This window comes from Mytilus edulis, chromosome 1 (genome assembly GCF_963676685.1).
Source record: "Mytilus edulis chromosome 1, xbMytEdul2.2, whole genome shotgun sequence".
NCBI classification, from domain to species: domain Eukaryota; kingdom Metazoa; phylum Mollusca; class Bivalvia; order Mytilida; family Mytilidae; genus Mytilus; species Mytilus edulis.
Window position 1 is genome coordinate 85,804,442 of NC_092344.1, and position 20,294 is coordinate 85,824,735.

Genomic DNA, 20,294 nt, shown 5'->3' on the forward strand with positions numbered 1-20,294 from the left:
TTGCACCAAATGTGTCATATTTTCTGGTGTCGTAGACAACAGTTGACCCTAAAAACAGAGGATATACATATCCCTTCTCCTCTCCCCCCCCCCCCCCCCCCCCCCCATTTTTTGTTTTATATTGTTGAATCATCCAAATGTCTAGATTGCTAAACTATTTAAATCATTATAAAGGAAAACGAATTTCAAAATCAAACCTAAATAATTATACACCTGCAATCCTATGTTGGTTCTTACACCAAAAGTTTATCTATACTCATAACGTATATTATTTTAGCTAGATACACACCCAATTCAAAACTGCCCCAACCGCTGGAGTGTGAAATGTATTCAAGGCCATACGATATGTCAATTGTATACACATTTACAACGTGCACCGCATATACTAGACTTGATATAATTCCCCTTCTTTTATTTCATTCTTACTAAATCATGTTGACTGAAAACTCCAATGATACTGAATGCTCGAGTATATTGATTGACCTTGGAGAAACAATTCCTTTTCTTTTATTTCTTTCTCACAAATATATATGTTTACCTAAATCTGCCATAATACTGAATGCCCAAGTTTACTGATCGCCCTTGGAAAAAGTTTCAGACAAACTTAACAAGTCCCTTCGTCTTCAGATGTCAAAATTATGGCAATTTCTAAGCTACAGTTACTTTAGTAGAATTGTTGGAGGAGTACAATTGAAGAAAAAAAACAGAAAATTAGGAAGGGACATGTAGCAAGTATGCGCATGTATATATACCAGAATTTAACCTCGTTTATTGTGCCTCGGATACCCACCGAGGGCTGTATAGCCAGTCAAGGTCGTTTAACACTTCCAGCATCATCAAACACCCGTGTGATAGGTTGGTGCATAGTTAATTCATTTTTAAAAGCCCTTACCATAACTCGTGATGAGAAGATAAGTAAACTGTCGACACATTATTTCTGACCTTTTCAAACTTGCTTACGTTTATTATTGGTAGGCATAACCCTCATTGATGCTTTTGGACAAAGCTGGGATATTTGGTAAATGTTCGCAGCATATCATCGACATAAAAAGAGGATCACAAGATTCCTGGTGCATATCATATCGACAGTCTCTAGCTGTACGTGATTCCATTTTTTACAATCAAAAGTTTGAAATCTTAAAGACTTTTGTGTATAGATCTGATTATCCGAGAAAGAAAACTGTCTTGTGTTTGTGTGTTCATTGATAAGTTTAACTAATCCGAGGCAATATGTTTATGATAATTTGATCATGTTAAATCATACCTGATCTGCAGATAGTATTGTGTATTTTATTTTTTGGATTTGATAACATTTTTATATAGTACAGTATAAAGAACTCTTGTGTTTTTATTCCTTCGACTCTAGCTCTCACACTGCAGCTTGTTCATACGAAGGGGAATAACTCTATTTGATTTAAAAGTTTCATTACTTGAACGTAGCTTGGAGATTAAATCGCACTAATGAACTTGCCAAGAAAATATGTATATCTAATATAGAGAAAACGAGTTATTCTTATACAAGAAATACTTTTCAGCTATGTCGAAGATACTACATCTAAACGGTGACTAGGCTTTAAAACTGGTGTCTCCCTGGTTTTCTTTCGACGGGCAGTAACACCCTTCCACAGTGAGAGTACACTGAATGTTTAAGTTCGCATCCACGTCCATTCATAATTGGGACTGTCGAATGGCAAAATTTCTGCATTTTATCTAGCATACCATTATTTTACAATGGCATTCCAACTATCCGAAACATACCTAACGTACGTATAAGTTGTTCGTGTATAGTCCTGAATATGCAAGTGCACGTTTAGAAAGAACCAACAAATAATAAATCAAACAAATATACTAATTGTTTATAGCATATAAGCAAAAATTATAGTATCATAAAACAAATTAAAACAGAACCAAAAATAATATTTTTTTGAAGAACATTGATTAACATATTCTTTATTAATGTTTATATCGGTTTATATGACCGTCTGCAGTTTTCGGGGCTCTTCTCTATGGATAATTAGATGGCGTCTAGACTCAAATTTACACAAAAATCTGATACATATCATCGAGTCCATGCATTGTTTATTGTTTAATTATTATTTTTTTTATAGTAATTTCGATAAACGTTTTATTATTGAAAATTTGACAGCTAATGCTCCTTTAAGTAGATCCCAGTTTTTCTTTGTGCAGGAATTAGAAGAAGTTAAGATTATGACAACTAGTGAATACATCTCCCGTGCATTTGTTATTTCTTCAGAAGTCTACCGAATGCAAAGAATATGACATATCCGTCCTAGTTATTGGTCTGAAAATGTCTTAAACGGTGTGATATAATCATTCAACTGTCATTTCCTTTCTTACAACATGTACAAGCCTTGAACTAGCCATATCACTCTTGATGAAATGTACTTTTTCAGACATGAAAAAGAATAAATCGACATAAATTATATCTAGGTTTCAATATGCACAAATTGAGTATCTCCGACATAACCTACTTATGCTTTGAGATGTAGAATCGACAAATAAATAAATTCCGAGTACATAATGCACAAACCCTTCATCAATTAAACATTGTAAATCAGTTCGAATTTATCTTCCTTCATACCTTTTAACACTTTTAAACAAAATAATACTCTTTTATTTTGAAACCATTTAATTTTATTTGATTTGATAAATATTGTTTATACTTATTAAATATCTGCTCAAACTTTATGAAATATTTTGTTTGGGTTTAGTACATAATGGCCTCCAGCAAACCAAATTATAACGAAAGAGATTTTGTCTCACAACACAATGGTATGAAACATGAATGCAAAAGCTATTACTTGTATTCAGAGCTCCAAAATGAACCTTTGAAGAAAAACAATCAACAGTTAAATATCCGGTCATATATTTCATCACACAAAGCAAAATAATTATAAATATACTGTGCTAGAAAGTCATCAATCGGTTTAAAGAAATTTAAAGTATATTAATTTAAACTAGTATTAAAGTTTTGTTTAAAGCGGTCTGTGTATAACTATACTATTGTGGTATATGTGTTTTATATAAAGTACATTACATATCTGGTTTTACATTTATTTTAGGTATATTGAAATATGAAAAAAGCTAAATTGTTTTCAAAATAAACATTGAATTTTCATAAATATGACCAAAATTGAACATGGAATAAACGACAACGACAGAAACATAAAACACTTAAAGAAGAAAAAAACCTTAAGAAATTCAATGTATCAATATCATTTTACACTTTTAACAATCCTGGAATTATGCATGGGGTGTTTAATTTGAAGATTGAGGAGTTACCGAACTGTTCAACAATCACTTCAGGAATTTTTCGATAATTTTCTACGTTAAATGCGGTCATCTTATTTTTACATATTTTAGTTAGATAATTTATCCAAATGCAATCGGTCTGAATCAGGCGACTTCTGATCCCAATCTAGGAACAGGATTTCTAACAATATATATATGTTCCTGTCACAACCCACCAACCCATCTTATAATCTTAAGCATTATGTTTTCCAAAAGTCCGCAAATATTTAAGTTCATTTTGGCTTCTCTTGTATCAAATAATCTTTAAAAAGTGCACTTTAATATTGTGATAGGGTAACAGTGACAAATTCATTCTGGTTTATTTACACATGTGACTTAAGTCGAACCTTATAGTCTTCGTTGTCAAGGAAATTCCTAATGTTTCCAAGTGAAATAAGTGTCGACTTTGCTGGAAGCAATAATGATTTATTCATTTCATAGAAGTAGTTATCTATACTATTTTGTTGATAACTATGGTAATATATGGAGATATTTTCTATAGAACCCCTCTGTAATGCTAGTATCCTGTATTTTATGTTTTATAATCACATTCTAACACTACAAAGACCTTTTGAGTTGTGAATATCTATAGAACGCCCATAAATAGATAAGCCGACAGAACGGTAATACATCTCTGATATCAACAAAAATATTTCGAATATGTTCTTGATCCAAAAATAAATCAACTGACACAATGTTGGGTATGTAATGTGTATATGATTGATTTGTGTTTGCTTAACGTCCAGTGACAAATATTCCATACATATTCACATCGAGAGCACTTCAACAAGCAATTCGATTAGTAAGTTCTGGTACGAGGGTTGACCAGCATCGAAGGCGGGAATTTGGTCTGTCATTGGGAAAAAGAGAATGTTGAATATGCTGAGAAATTGTGTCTTACTCTATAGTCAGAACACTAACGGTCACATGCATGCACAAAACAATTTATAAAAACTAATATTATATACAGCAAAAAACGATAACCGTTGGATTACATGCTTCTGACTTGGGACAGGAACATGAAGAATGTGGTGGGGTTAAAAAGATCTAAAAATGCCAAATCACGCTTTTCACAGTGGGCTTAACTCATCAGATAGATATACAAAAGCAACAAACAAAAACTCTAAGAACACAAAATACAGATATGATAGAACTCCAGCCTATAATGACTATTGGCATCTAAGACTTAAATATAAATCAGTACACATCCAAAGGGTTTACTGATAAGACGTCATAAACAATGATCAACAATCAGCGAAAACCATGCTTGATCTTGTGCAATGCCACAATATAGGCCTCACTTGAGCCTACAGTCTGTTATGTACGCATATCCAACAAGTTGATAAATTGGAAGGAAGAGAATGAAAAGCGACAAACGTCATAGAAAAAGGTTTCATTGTTCATTTTTTTGTTAAACGGTCAGTCACAATGACAATTGAAGAATGCTTTTTTATTGTATGTTTCAATTAATTTTACAATTATTTTTTGTATTGTTGACGTAAACAGACAGGTGATCTAAACCATATAATTTTGTACTTCAATAAAAAATGTTTTTACTGAATGCATGAAGAACACTGGACACTTTTAATTTGCAAAACACTCATTTGCAAATCCGCCGCCGCCTCAAACAAGAGCTACAATATCATGTATATAACCAAAATGTGCGGAATTACATGGGATTTAATAATTTCATTGGTTTTATACTGTTACTTTCATATTTATTTTGCAATTTGAATTATAAAAACATGGGATTTTCAATATCCCATGGGACAGGGCAAAATCCCATGGGATTTACCATTATCCCATGGGATTTTGGTTAAATCCCATGGGATTTTTTTTGGTCCCATGGGATTATTGTAGTCCCATGGGATATTTGTTGTCCCATGGGACAAAAAAAATCCCATGGGACTATAATTATCCCATGGGATTTTTAATATCCCATGGGACAAAATAAAATCCTATGGGATTAAAATTATAAATATATATATATAAATATAAAGTTATGTGTATGTTACAATGAATGCTGTTTGGTAGTAAAATGTTTTAAATGTATACGAGTTTTTTTTATATTTTTTATATATACATATATATAATTTTTTTTAAATTTTGTCACAAACATGTTTTTTATTTGTTTATATGACAATAAATATTATTCTTATTTTGGAATGTATAATAATAATATTTTACAGTCAAAGAATAAAGTCCTTTCACTGAAACAAAATGATGAAATTTCTAAATAAATGAAAAAATATTGTTTTGAAATCTTTGTCTTGTTTATTTTATTATGAAAAATAGAACTGAAAAAATATTTCATATTCTGACTGAATAGTTCACTCTTTTCATGAGGTAAGATTTTCTTTGTTATAGGTTCATTGCAATACTTGTATAGGCAAACAATTTGAATTATATATAACTTTGTGGTGTACATAATAGTATGCTTATAATTGCAAATTTATAATATAAACACTTTTTGTTAAAGTTTTTGCTTTCTTTATTCACAGCTTGCTATGTACAATTATTCAGTCCACTATATAAGAGTGAAGTCAATAAATAATTTCATTCACTAGAATATTCCTGCAATTCTTAGACAAAACATTTTTTCAATCTGTTCTTCAAAGATCTTCCTCTGTACATCTTTATTGAATGGAGAGATTCAAATGAGAAGACAAAGCAAGTTTATTTGGACAACAACATTCTAATATCTTGTTCATTCGTTCCATCTTTCAATTGATAATTACATTGTTGTATTTATATGATCAAGTTCTTGTGCATCAATGATCGTGATGATATGACTCCTTTTTGTTTATAGTCATCATGTTGAAATTTCCTCTTTCAAATAAATGTAGGAAAAAACATGTTCCATTTCAAATTAATAAAAAAGTCGCACTATGGAGAAAAATATCAGCTTTAAGTTTTCCGTTCAGTATTGATCTGTGAATGATGACCATGAAAATCCAGATTTCTGACCTACAAATACACAAACTCAAAAATTATCAGTGAAGAGATCAATAAAATGGCTATTTTGTCATGTTTATGATTAATATGATAAACTTTCATTTAAATATTCAAGTACTAAATTACAGAAATCGCTTAAATTTTATAATAGTTTAGAAAGTTCAGCTTATTTAAAATTATAATAAAAAATATAGGCCACCGATGAGTTAAATAAGATATTACATTTTTAATGCCAAAAAATGGCTTTTTTGCACCAAAGGGAGATAATTTGGAGCTTTTTCAATGATATATGCATTTTAAAAGTCATCTGGGGCCAAACCGAATAGATTGTTTTGAATGATTTGGTGTACCATATGATAAAGATATAAATAAATTGAGTTATGAAAAAAAAATATTAAAACATTTTTCTGAAATTGTTATACCCTAGAGCCTCCTAAAATGTCATTTGATCTCTATTGGAGAAATGTCTCATTGGAAATCAGACTGCTAAGTGTTTCTTATTTTTATATCAACCCAGCCATATTATACCTGTCTAATATCAGGAGCTTGTACATAGTTCAGTGGTTGATGTTGGTTCATACCCGTCATTTTTATTTTTCATAATTTTTTGTTTTTATAAATTAGTCTGGTATATTTGACGTTTGAATTGATGCTCTGTTTCAAATTTGGTTAGTGTTGACTTTTATAGATTACTATAACATGTATAGGGTATGGGTTTTCTCATTACTTACAGGTCATCAATGGCCTCTAATAAGTAATTACAATGCTTACATCCACTAAATTGAACTCTGATGGATAGTTTTCTCTTTCATCATACCACATCTTATTTTAATAAATATTTAATTATTATTCAAGGACAAAATTTTTTATAACAGTGGACTTACCATTTAGGCTTTGGTGACCTCTGTAAATCTTATTTTGTTGATAATTTCTTCTGTTTATAGTTTCCCCTTTATCTTTCATGTTCTTGCCCTACACATAAAAGGGTAAACATCATTTAATGACAAAAATAACTACTACATGTATTACATAATTAGTAGGCAACTGAAAATTTTGTCTTATTTGTATATAACATCAACTTACTCATCATTCTTGCTGTTCAATATCATGAATATTATCATTATTCTATGAATATGAGGTCACAGTAAAATTAACCTTGGCAGGCAGACATCTTTTTTCATATGATACCTTGTAGTCATTCCATACAACAAGTAGACCTATGCTTAAAAAATCTAAGGCCAAAATTAAAAATATGTTTGTTTCCCCTCCCCCCACACGGGTCAAAAATAAGCGCCAGGGTCAAAAAATTATTTTCCACAAAAAAAATCGAAATTATTTTTTTCCTGAAAATAATTTGTTTCCATTTTTGGAAAGTGCTTGAAAGCAGAAGGATTGATAATCTAAATAAATACACTCAAATTGAGCACAAACAACTGATAAGTGGCCTGGACTGGACAAGTCAAACCATTCATGTGACCATGCTATGACAATCACATCCAGTTAAAAAAAACTAGAGGCTCTCAAGAGCCTGTGTCGCTCACCTGTTAATGTGTTTACTGATGTCAGCCATCTTCGTTGGTAGGCGGGGTCATTAGACACTTTTTTTTTTAAATAGATACCCTAGTATTATGATTGTGGCCAAGTTTGGTTAAATTTGGCCAAGTAGTTTTAGAAATGATTTTTATACAAGTTACAAAAATGACGAAAAGTTGTTCAATATTGACTATAAAGGGCAATAACTCCTTAAGGGGTCCTCTAACAATTTTGATCATGCTGACTTATTTGTAGATCTTACTTTGCTGAACATTATTGCTGTCTACAGTTTATCTCTATCTATAATAGTATTCAAGATAATAACCAAAAACTGCAAAATTACCTTAAAATCACCAATTTTAGGGCAGCAATTCAACTGAAAATTTGTGAGGGGATATATCTTATTCTGATGGACATTTAAATCTTGAAAGATTTGCCCTAAATGTCTTAGTTTCAAAGATATAAAGCAAAACCTGCATTTTACCACTATGTTCTAATTTTAGCCATGTCGGCCATTTTGTTTGGTAGGCTGAGTCATCGGACACATTTTTTAAACTACAAACCACAATGATAATTGTGGCCAAGTTTGGTTAAATTTGGCAAAGTAGTTTCAGAGAAGAAGATTTTAAAAAAAATTATGAAAAGTTGTTAAAAATTGACTATAAAGGGCAATAACTCCTTAAGGGGTCGACTGACAATTTTGATCATGTTGACTTATTTGTAGGTCTTACTTTGCTGAACATTATTGCTTTTACAGTTTATCTCTATCTATAATAGTATTCAAGATAATAACCAAAAACTGCAAAATTTCCTTAAAATAACCATTTCACAGGCAGCAAACCAACAACAGGTTGTCCGATTCGTCTGAAAATTTCAGGGCAGATAGATCTTGACCTGATCAACAATTTTACCCCATGTCAGATTTGCTCTAAATGCTTTGGTTTTTGAGTTATAAGCCAAAAACTGCATTTTACCCCTATGTTCTATTTTTAGCCATGGCGGCCATCTTGGTTGGTTTGACAGGTCACGCCACACATTTTTTAAACTAGATACCCCAAGGATGATTGTGGCCAAGTTTGGTAGAATTTGGCCAAGTAGTTTCAGAGGAGAAGATTTTTGTAAAAGTTTACAGACGACGGACTCAGGACGACAGACGACGAACGCCAAGTGATGAGAAAAGCTCACTTGACCTTTCAGGTCAGGTGAGCTAAAAAAAAACTGCCTTCCTGGTCTGTTTACAAAGGGTAGACCCGGGGAGGGGAAACAGACATTCTTTTAAATGTGGCCTGATAAAATGACAAAACCAAGAAAACTTATCATTGACCAAAGAACAATAAAATGCGGTCATGGTTTATATATGAATCTGCCATTCAGACATGCACACCTTACAATTGTTTCATATCTACCAAATATAATCTACCTGTAACTTTAAACATATGATAAACTGACAAAACAATGCAGTGTTTCATTGACCAATGAACCATGCATGAAAATGAGGTCAAGTTCATATAAAATATGACAGACAGCTAAGTGCATCTTACAATTATTTCATTCACTAAATAAAGGGGCCTTATTGCTTACAGTATCCGGAAAATTGACCAAACCACAAAAACTAAATATTTTCAAAGTTCCTTATACCCTGCCAATTTGTTATGGTTGTGCCTGTTCCAAGTCAGGATCCGATAATTCAGTGATTGTCGTTTGTTTATGTGTAACATATCTGTTTTTCAATTTTTTTGTACATAAATTAGGTTGTTAGTTTTCAACTTTCAACTTGGCTATCATCATGATCATGTGTAAAATCATACAAGTGTTGGGAAAACAGGAAGTTGTCGAGTGATGAATCTGAAAATGCATCACACGGTATAGCCGACTTATTTAACCCTGAAACCAAATTTCAGAAATCCTTCTATTGTAGTTCCTAAGGAAAATGGGACGAAAAATATTCATCGGACGGACTGACTGACGCAAGGATGGATGGACAGACAGGGGTAAAACAGTATACCCCCCCCCCTTTTTTAAAGTGGGGGCATAATTTTAATACGGGGCTATAAAAACCCATGCAAGATGTCAAAACAAAAAGAAGTAACCTAATTCTTACTTGTTAGGGGCTATTTATTTATTGTCGGTTATACATATAACAATACAACATATTAAAGGTCTGTAGAGCTTTTATCCGACATACATATATATGACAAGCACAATACATTTGTACATGAAACATAAAGCTCATCACTGAGATAGTAGTCTCAGATAGAGGGAGGCGGGGTCAACCAAACTCCCCTATTCAATCTGAATGCAGGACAGAAAGTCACAGTCAAAAAGTCACACACTGTCACAGGACAAAAAGTCACAATTTAGTTTTGAGATTATTTTTCTTTGAACAAGAAAACACTCTTTTTGTATTTTTCTTGAAGTTTTATACATGAACATGATGTAGCAACTTTAAATTAAAATTTATTAAAAACAAATAAATCAGTGCATTAGGTTTGCGCACATTACCATTACATTTGCGCACAAAAATCATTACGTTTGTGTGCAGCTTTTGATTACATTTGCACGCATTTTTTAACATGTAAATATAAAAAAAAAGATATAGTATGATTGCCTTTTACAGCTGACTATGCGGTATGGGCTTTACCTCGGGCTTTTCTCATTGTTGAAGGCTGTTTGGTGACCTATGGTTGTTAATGTCTGTGTCATTTTGGTCTCTTGTGGACAGTTGTCTCATTGGCAATCATACCATACCTTCTTTATATTGGCTTATGGTTGAAGGCCGTAAAGACCTCTAGTTGTTAATGTCTGTGTCATTTTGGTCTCTTGTGGACAGTTGTCTCATTGGCAATCATACCACATCTTCTTTTTTATATTATGAACAATTTCCTAAAATTAAAAATGAATATATGTAATAAAAAGAAGATATTTCAAAATCTTTTTTCATTTATATTCAATCAATTGTCAACAAATTGTTTGTGACTTTTTGTCCTATTAACTTTGTTACTTTATGCCGGAGTTTGACATGTGTTTGACTTTTTGTCGGAATGTCCTGTGACTTTCTGTTTTTGCAGAAGTCCAGGGAGTGTTAAAAAATCACATGTGCAAGTTGAGAGTCAACACTTACACAGGGACTAGTCTACACAATACTTTTTCAGAATGTCAGCAAAAAAGAATCACTGGTGACAGGGGAGTGTAACCGATGAATTGATCCTGAATCAGATAAGATTTTCCCGGTACGTCTAAACACCGCTCAGGAGGACCTCCTGGGTGCACACATGCAGGGCATACAAAGTGCACTCATGGCAGACCCTATATAGTCGCCGTCGTATCTGCACACATGATGGATGTATATATTCGTTATAGATCGTCATACACTTCTCATTTTAGAGTTAAATTTACAAGCAACCTCTTAAGATTCTAAAATAATAATGCTACTAAAAATATATTATTTCCCCCAATTTTCGCAATTTTTTCGCCATATAAAATATTTAGGCGACTGTGCTTTTAGTGAATATAAACGATGACGAGGCCTCACGAATAAATATAAATATGAAATATACTGGAACATCGATTAGCATAGATCGAGCAGCAGAGTAAACTTCCACATAAATCTCGAAGTTATTTACGCCGGATAATATAGACTGTGCTCCTGAATAAAGTTGTCAAATACATTAATTTGTGTTTTTTACTTCTACAAGAAATTTGATTCAAATGCTAATTACGCACCATTTGCTGAGCAGAGAATCATTCTAAGCCAGGAACCGTCTATACTAACTGATAACAGTAAGAATAGAAAGTCTCTGTAAAAAGGCAGTCAATACTAACAGAACTGTATTAACTTAATGATACATGTACATCAAGTTCCAGCACCTCACCAAGCACCCTTGCCTTGCATACTGAGATGGCAAACTGGTGTGTGTCAGTATTTTAATATAAAACTGCGTAGGTTCATATCGTTTGATTCGACGTTTGTTTGGTTATTTTTTAAGGATCGTTGTAAAATTATATCTAAATCTTTGTTAAAATACGATTTTAAATTGTTCAATTCTTTCTATTTCATAATTTTGTCAAAGTCTACTTTTTAAAGTTTTAAATTTTACAGAAAAAATGAATATTCCAATTTGATTTGAAGAAAATCTTTTTGAACTGTCATGACATGGTGTTGCAAAGCTGATTACAGGTAACTATAACATACAGTAATTTTCCATTACGACAGTGCGTGTATTCTCGGGTGTGTATAACGTATAGTTTTCTAGAGAACATCCTGTCTACGTGTAATACAGATTGATGACATTATACAACATTTCTTTGGTTAAATGTGATAAGGTATCTGTATCCATTCCCTATTTCAACACCACTAATTTTTCGAAGAAAAAAAATAAAAAAAAAAATTATATGAAATTAAGAAGAAAAGTAGCAAATATAAACTTCAGTAATTGCGCATTGAGTAAACATAATTCCAATATTGCATGAACAAATCCGTGAGAAAACGTATATATACATGTATGAATAAAGATGTGTTTTAAAAGACCTATTGGCATTATTTCACACTAGGACCTAAGATAACTAGAACTAAGCAATGGTTGATCCAGAAATTTTCATATGTGGGGACTCATTGACTGCCTTAGAGGGGTCACGTCCAGTCATGCTTCCGTGATTCCCTATATAATCTACCATTTGTTTCCCAAGATTTAGGAGGGGGGCTGGTACACACATATATATATAAATATACCTCTGCGGCGGAGCCAGCCATTTGAAAAGAAGGGGGTCTCAACCCAGGACAAAAGGGAGAGGGGGTGGTTCCAACCATATGTCCCCATTCAAATACATTGATCGCTAAAAAAAAGGGGTGGTTCCAACCCCCGAAACCCTCCCCCTGGATCCGCCACTGATACCTTGTATGCATATAATTAAGAACAGCTTTGAATATATGCATATAAAATAATGGTACGTTTAAAAACCGTTCAGGATCTCCTGGTTGCACACAGGACATTAAGTAACTTAGGACATGTATATATAATAGTAAGAGTTCAGGGTATACATTCGATAACTAACATATTTTATAATTTTGTAATTTTTGTTTTGATAAAATCAGAGACATATAATACATGTATTGAGACATATATAATACATGTGTCTCTGAAAAAATCAAACCATCTTTAAAGAAGTTATTTCAGTTTGAATCGACTGTCTTTTGCATTAGAATTCCAAAACGTTAATGTTATTTACAAATGCCAAAACCTGCAAGAAAGAAACATTTATATTCGGTGATTTTTACACTAAACGTTTTCGTAATTTGTTTTAAAAATATTAAAAAGTACATGTACATCGTTTTTTCAAGATTTGTATAGTAACTGGTTTAATTAAGTCCCCTTGATGAAATTTAAATTGCGAGACGCTAATTAATAAACTATGATCTATCTATCGGCATGCGTCGTTATTTGGGATACGTCACGGATGACCGATGGTCATATTCAATACGATATACCAATCATCATTTGAATTTGGGCAATTGATCTTTAATAATTAGGACTAATTGGTGATGGCAGAGAATAAGTCGCTGGTGATGGTTAAAAACATATAGAAGTAAACTTTGCAAAAAAAAAGGTTTCCTCGGAAAAAATTATGAAAATATATGAATATGCTAAATAATTTTTTTTTCCGAAATAATAATTAACGTTTAGAAATAACAAATTTTCACAGTTGGGAAATTTTCAATTCAAGTTATTTCATTTTGAAAACGTTGAAAAATATAGATATTATTATATGTTAAATGTGGGCCGCTTGGAGATCAACTTGTGAAACCCTGCATAATTAGGGTTTGTCTACTTTCGTCTTTTTATATTACCAAACATTCTATAATCAAGGATTTGTACAAGGCCTTGTTATAATGAATATTATCGCCAATATCACCATAATTAAATAAAGAACAGATACAATATTCGCCTAAAGAGTTTGCCATCTAACAATTCAAAATGAAATGTTGAGTCGAAACTGAGGTACCAAATCTATAAAAAGAATCACTATTTTAGTCGAAATTAAACTGTATATAATATTCTTTTTTTCAAAACTCCTGAAATAATTTAACATTAACTATAGAGAGCTTACATATGCAAATCTGTTTAAAAGTATGTGAGCGTAAATAAAATTTGTTTATTACCCCCCCCCCCCCCCCCCCCACCCCCTTTTTTTCCTTCTATAAAATTTAATTGTAAACGATTTTCGTTCTTAATTTGTGTTTGCTCATTAACTGGGGTTCATGCTGTCAAAAAAAAAATGTCTCCTTGTGTAAAAGTTATTGATAAGAAAAAATTGAAGCTTCCAGAAGAATAACGGTACGTCTAAACACCGCTTGAAGGACCTCCTGATTGCACTCATGACATACGAAGTGCACTCAGGACCCTTTATAGTCATCGCACACAGGATGGATGCATATATTCTTTATACGCTTCTTATTTTAGAGTTAAATTTGGTAGAATTTGTAATTCTTAGAAAATAATAAGGGCACGTGTCACACAACTACTGAGCCATGAATTATCCAATCAACAAAATTAATTGGATTATCTTTATTGTTGTTTTATACATTGTGTTGTTAGTACAGTGTGACCATGCGGGAAGTAATATTGTGACGTCTAGAATGAATATCACGATGTTTTAAGATTTTCGTCTTTAATTAAAATTTCGTTCCATAAATTTTTAAGTTTTATTCTTAATTTTATTATCATGTCCTGGACCAGTAATTAATTCTTTGCACGAGTTTGAAAAGGGAAATAATTATAAATGTTCATACTTTAAAAGAATTTATATTAATTAAAGTTTTGTATATGGAATCCGTTCTAAACGGTAAAAGCCGTACTTTTCAAACAATCAAACTCATATACATGTAGTTAGATGTTATTTCTCATTTTTATCGAACTTGTCCAGGAATTTTATTTTTGAGTTATACGAATATTTTAAGAAATCCGTTTTTATTAAGTTTTTTTTCTCTCACAAGCCTGAAACGAATTTCAATGCGAAAATAAATTCTGAAAATGAACTTGTCTCCGTTTTCGTCTCCGTTTTTTGATTGTAGTAGCGAGAAATTTTAAAAAAGAAGATGTGGTATGATTGCTAATGAGACAACTATCCACAAAAGACCAAAATGACACAAACATTAACAAAGAAAGACTATTTCGAAGACAGTTTATTGACACGAAATCCGTTCAAACCACGACTAAGTCTTCGTGCACAGATTTCCGTTAAGGTTAAACTGAATATTGTACATAATTGTCTTCTCTTGTATAATGGTTTGTTGAGAATAAAGATATACAAATGTAATAAAATTTGATATTCAGTCAACATTGTGTTTGTTTAAAATTTTGATTTAGAGAGAGAGATAGAGAAAAGAATCACACTGAAAAACAAAAATCGAACTTGTTACAGAAAAAAAAACGCAACTATAAAATAATTTTCTTTATTCGTGAACTGCAAAACACAACCAGAGACATATAATACTATATTGTATTATATGTCTCTGACACAACAAATTAATTTACCCGTCATCATGAAAAATAAACTGAAAAAGCACATCGAATGAGATATATGTTTTATTTTTTCTATATGCAAATTCATGTTAAAGGTAAAACTGAACTAAACAATACAATTCCTAAAAAACAATAAAGATAATCCAATCAATTTTGTTGATTGGATAATTCATGGCTCAGTAGTTGTGTAATCAGTGACAAGTGCCCTCATTATTTTATAAGAATTAACATATCTATCTAAGTTCGATTCAGGCGCGGATCCAGAGGTGGGAGGGGGGTTCCGGGGGGGTTGACCCCCCCCTTTTTTTGGCCGATCAATGCATTTGAATGGGGACATGTAGTTGAACCCCCCCTTTTTTTGCCCTGGGTTAGGACCCCCCCCCCCTTTTAAAATGGCTGGATCCGCCCCTGCGATTTCAACTTCTACCAAAATTTAACTCTAAAATAAGAAGCGTATAACGAATATAAACATCCATCATGTGTGCAGATATGATTACGGTAATGGGTCCTGAGTGCACTTTGTATGTCCTGAGTGCACTCAGGAGGTCCTGGGCGGTTGTTTAGACGTACCCGAAGAATAAATCATTTCCTGAACCTAAAATACATTTATCTGTAATTAAAGAAAATTCGCCTAAAACATTCTCTCATATATTTAAACAATTAATTGTAAAATAATTAATTCAACGTCGGACTTTCTGTCTGTTTACTAATACTTTTCTTGTTCAGTTTAGTTTATACCCATAATAGATGAACGGAAATAAGTACTTTTTTTAGGAAAATTTACAATTAGATGAACGGAATTAAGTACTTTTTAGGAAAATTTACAACTCAAATTTTCAAAAACAAAATTCTACACTTTTTACCTGGATGTTTTTCTCTGTCTCGAAGCCGCAACCTTTGACCCCGTATCAAACGTAGCGACCAACACCTCACATGACGTATTCTCGATGTTGAGGTATTGACAATATACAATCACATTTATCAATCACATTTATCAATATACAGCAAGTAAGTAATTTGGTGTCGAATGCCAGTAGATCAGAATTTGTTAATTGAACTTTACCTGTTTAAGGGGCACTAGCTGCCAAATTCATGTTCTTCATCGATTTTAATAAAATTCACATAACGTGTATATAGTGTTGAATTGTTTATTAAAATGTTGCGCACAATCTTGGCTTATATGCATAAAACCATTATATTTCATGACACTGCATGAAAAAGAAATTGACTTATCGCATAATACCAGAACCAGAGACATATATATTGTATCTAATATCTCTGCCAGAACTAAAAAATAAACTACAGTAAGTCCACATACACATAAGAGGGTATGGATGTGAATTAACAGAATAGAGAACAAAGGACAAAGAAAAAAAAGGAATAAAGAATAGAGAAAGAAAGAGAATAATGGAAAAAAGTGTAAGTTATTAAAAATATAACTAAAACAAGAATGTGTCCCCAGTACACGGATGCCCCACTCGCACTATCATTTTCTATGTTTAGTGGACCGTGAAATTGGGGTAAGAACTCTAATTTGACATTAAAATTAGAAAGATCATACCATAAGGAACATATATACTAAGTTTCAGGTTGATTGGACTTTAACTTCATCAAAAACTACCTCGACCAAAAACTTTAACCTGAAACAGGACGAACGAACGGACGAACGAACGGAGGCACAGACCAGAAAACATAATGCCCCTCTACTATCGTAGGTGGGGCATAAAAAGAAGACAGAAAAAAAGACACCCCTCCGAGACGAGCCTTTCATGCACTGTTATTACCCAAGGTTAATTTTACGGCGGCTCATTTTATTTTGGCTTAGAAATAAACATAATTGACAAGTTTCCTTCCCCTGCATTCTCGATCCCACATGTAAATAGCACGGTGATTTCAAAAAGACATTGATACATCATTACAACACTTGCCGTCAGTATTTGAATATATTGATTAAGAAGGTATAGAAGATTAATGCACGCACACTATTATCCACCACTGGCCTAAATAGTTAGTCCGCAAACAACGAGGGTCATAAAAACCCAGTACTTTGAACACAGCCACCGGCATGGTGTGAATCTGAAAGCTTCCCACTATCCATTTCTACCCATAGAAAACGTTTGCCTTTCATTTATCAAAAATGAAATATGTTGATATTAATGGTATATAAGAATTATTGGGGAATTCAAACCATTCCTATTGTAAGTGATAAAACTAAATTTATATCAGGGTGATTGAAATGAGGAAAAAAAAGGGGGAATCAGGAGTTCAGGGCCCCCTGTTTGGGAAAAGAATTGGTTGATTATATATGGAATCACTGAGTCATGGCAGGAGCAGGCCCCTCTTAGGCAGTCGGTGGGCCCCACTTATGAAAAATTCTGGATCCACCACTGTGGTCATGGTGGTCTTCAGTTGTATTATCTTTTAAAAAAAAATTACACCTGTATAGTGTATATTCTTTAGTGTAAATCAAGGGAAAATACTGTGAACTATCTGTGCATTGGGGCTTATTAAAAGGTATTTCGGGGGGAAGAAAGAAGGGAGGGTGAGTCCATGGGAGGTAATCCCCACCCCTTTCAATTTGAGAATATATATGCTATTATCTTGTAAACGGTCCAGATCCCCATCCCTAAACCATATATATTCTTGAATGGGACGATAAAACAAATCAAATGAAATTAAAAGGAGGTCTTTGGGGGTTACCCCACTCTGTTCAATTTGAGAATGTGCTATTATCTTGTGAACGATCCAGATCCCCACCCCTAAACCATATATATTCTTGTCGGGGACAATAAAATTAATAATGAAATAAAATAAAAGTGAAGTCCCACCCCCTCTAGTTTGAAAACTTGTAAACGGTCAAGATCCCCACCCCTAAACCATATTTATATATTCTTGTATAGAACAATAAAACAAATCAAAGGAAATATAGGGAGAGTCCATGGGGTTCACCCCCACCTCCACATGTTTGAGAAACTTTTAAATGGTTGAGATCCCCTGTCATCCAGTGGTTAGGTGAAAAAATTTCAGGATCCCTGATCCCCACCGTCAAACCATATATATTCTTGTATGAGACAATAAAACAAATCAAATGAATATAGGATCATCCCCTTTGTCTTGGGTTGGGAACCCCCCTTTTTAAAATGGCTGGATCCGCCCCGGCATACCATCTAGCTAGCTATAAAGGCTTTAAAAATATGAAATCAAACAAGGAAATTAACAGTGTAGGCAACTGTTTTGAATTTAAAAAAAAGTCTTTTACATATATATAACAATGTTAAATTTTTTGTGCATTTATTTTTGCTTATCGTATTTTCAATAATAGACAAAATTGCATGATTGAATATTGTAATTTAAGAAAAATCAGCATACATGATATAAAATGGGAAGTGGAAACTGGGAATTTGACAAAGAGACAACAACCCAATCAAAGAGCAGACAACGGCCGAAGGTCACCTATGGGTCTTCAATGCAGTGAGAAAAATTCGGCACTGGTCTTCAGCTCATAAATATGTATCAGAAATGAAAACGAGATACAGCTTTCAGTTGTATTAATAAAAACCTCACAATAAGTTCTGAATATCAGAATATACAGTATTGCAAGATTCTCTCAAAATGTACACATAGAGCTGAAAAACTGTCAGTGACTGTAAAATTAATCATGCTTACATTAAAGTCCATGGAGTCCATCTTAATATGCATACTCTCGTACAAAGGAATATAAGTATGCAATAGACATCAAGTTTTCAAAAATAAGAGTATCTATGCCATTAATTTACGACAAGATCTTTATCAAGTAATAATTTCGGTTTGTTTAAATATTTCGGAGGTTAGTATGACCTCCTCTTTGGTGATGATGTTTTCGTTTTAAAGTTGGGAAAATTGTTTGTACATGTACCAACAAAAATAAAAACACAAATTCAATCTAGAATTATGTTTTTATCATTTTTTTATGTTTAGGTTGTCAGCAAGATGAAAAGGACAAGTATGCAGTTCAAAATTCAAAATGTGGATAAGTTGAGGTTCTAGGTCTTACCTTTGCAGATTTTCATATTTTGCATGAATGAATTCAAAGGTTATATGATGGACAGCAGAGAAAGAAAAAAACAACTTTTCAATTATCCTGCTCCTGGATAAATGTAAAACATCTTGTTTTTCGGTAAGTTTTATGCTCTGTTTTGATAGTGTTAGTGCATTCATCTTTCCAGTCTTTCCTCTAAATTGTAAGTTTTTGGTGAGTGTTCACCATGAATTTCAGTAAGTAACTTGTGGATTTACATGTATGTACTCAAAATTTAGTACTAATATTAATGGGATTTTAGCATGACATCCTGCCAAATGCTTGTTAATCATGTTTATGTTCCAGAACAAACAAGTATTTGGACTGTACGCATACAGTCTGCCCAATTTTAAGAAGTTGGTCAAGTTTATTACAAACAAATGTACAGTACAGATCAACATAACTGAAATCTTTAATAGATTAATACAAAAAGTTTAATTGCAGTTAAAATAAAAACACAGGTTTGGTTGAGATGGTTCCAGACAGTACAAGTATACTTAAATGGTCTGACTGTACACATATGGTGGGACTGTAAGTTCTGGACCATAAAAGTAAGATCCGAATACTGATATGGTCTGGAACATTTATACATGTCTTAAAATTAATATCAAACACATTGGTGTTTTTGAACTTGGTAATAAGTTATGTGATAGAACTATAATGTTTTGGGATATCAAAATCAAAAATATCCCATTTTTACTTTTAATAAAGAAGAAGATTATTGATGTATGTTTAAATGTATATTAAAATGAGACAGCAAGCCAACAACACAAAAAAAAAAGGATAAAACATACATATTTTGTTTGTATCAATGTTATAATTTCCAATATGTTCAAGGTATTTTTTCATTGAAATAAAACACAAATTGAAATCTGTCTGAACTTCAAAAGCTTAAAGAAATATTGTTTCTGTTGTCT

General features: G+C 32.6%; 1 protein-coding gene and 1 long non-coding RNA gene across 40 annotated transcripts in view; one reads left to right on the top strand and one right to left on the bottom strand.

The window, feature by feature from the left end:
• LOC139493163 (uncharacterized) overlaps window positions 1–20,294 on the bottom strand; it is a 92,528-nt gene that overhangs the window by 33,087 nt on the left and 39,147 nt on the right. The window lies entirely within an intron of this gene.
• On the top strand, window positions 17,169–19,334 carry LOC139493366 (uncharacterized). Its single transcript, XR_011656988.1, has 2 exons — window positions 17,169–17,278; window positions 19,278–19,334. It is a non-coding gene; the product is annotated as an uncharacterized lncRNA (long non-coding RNA).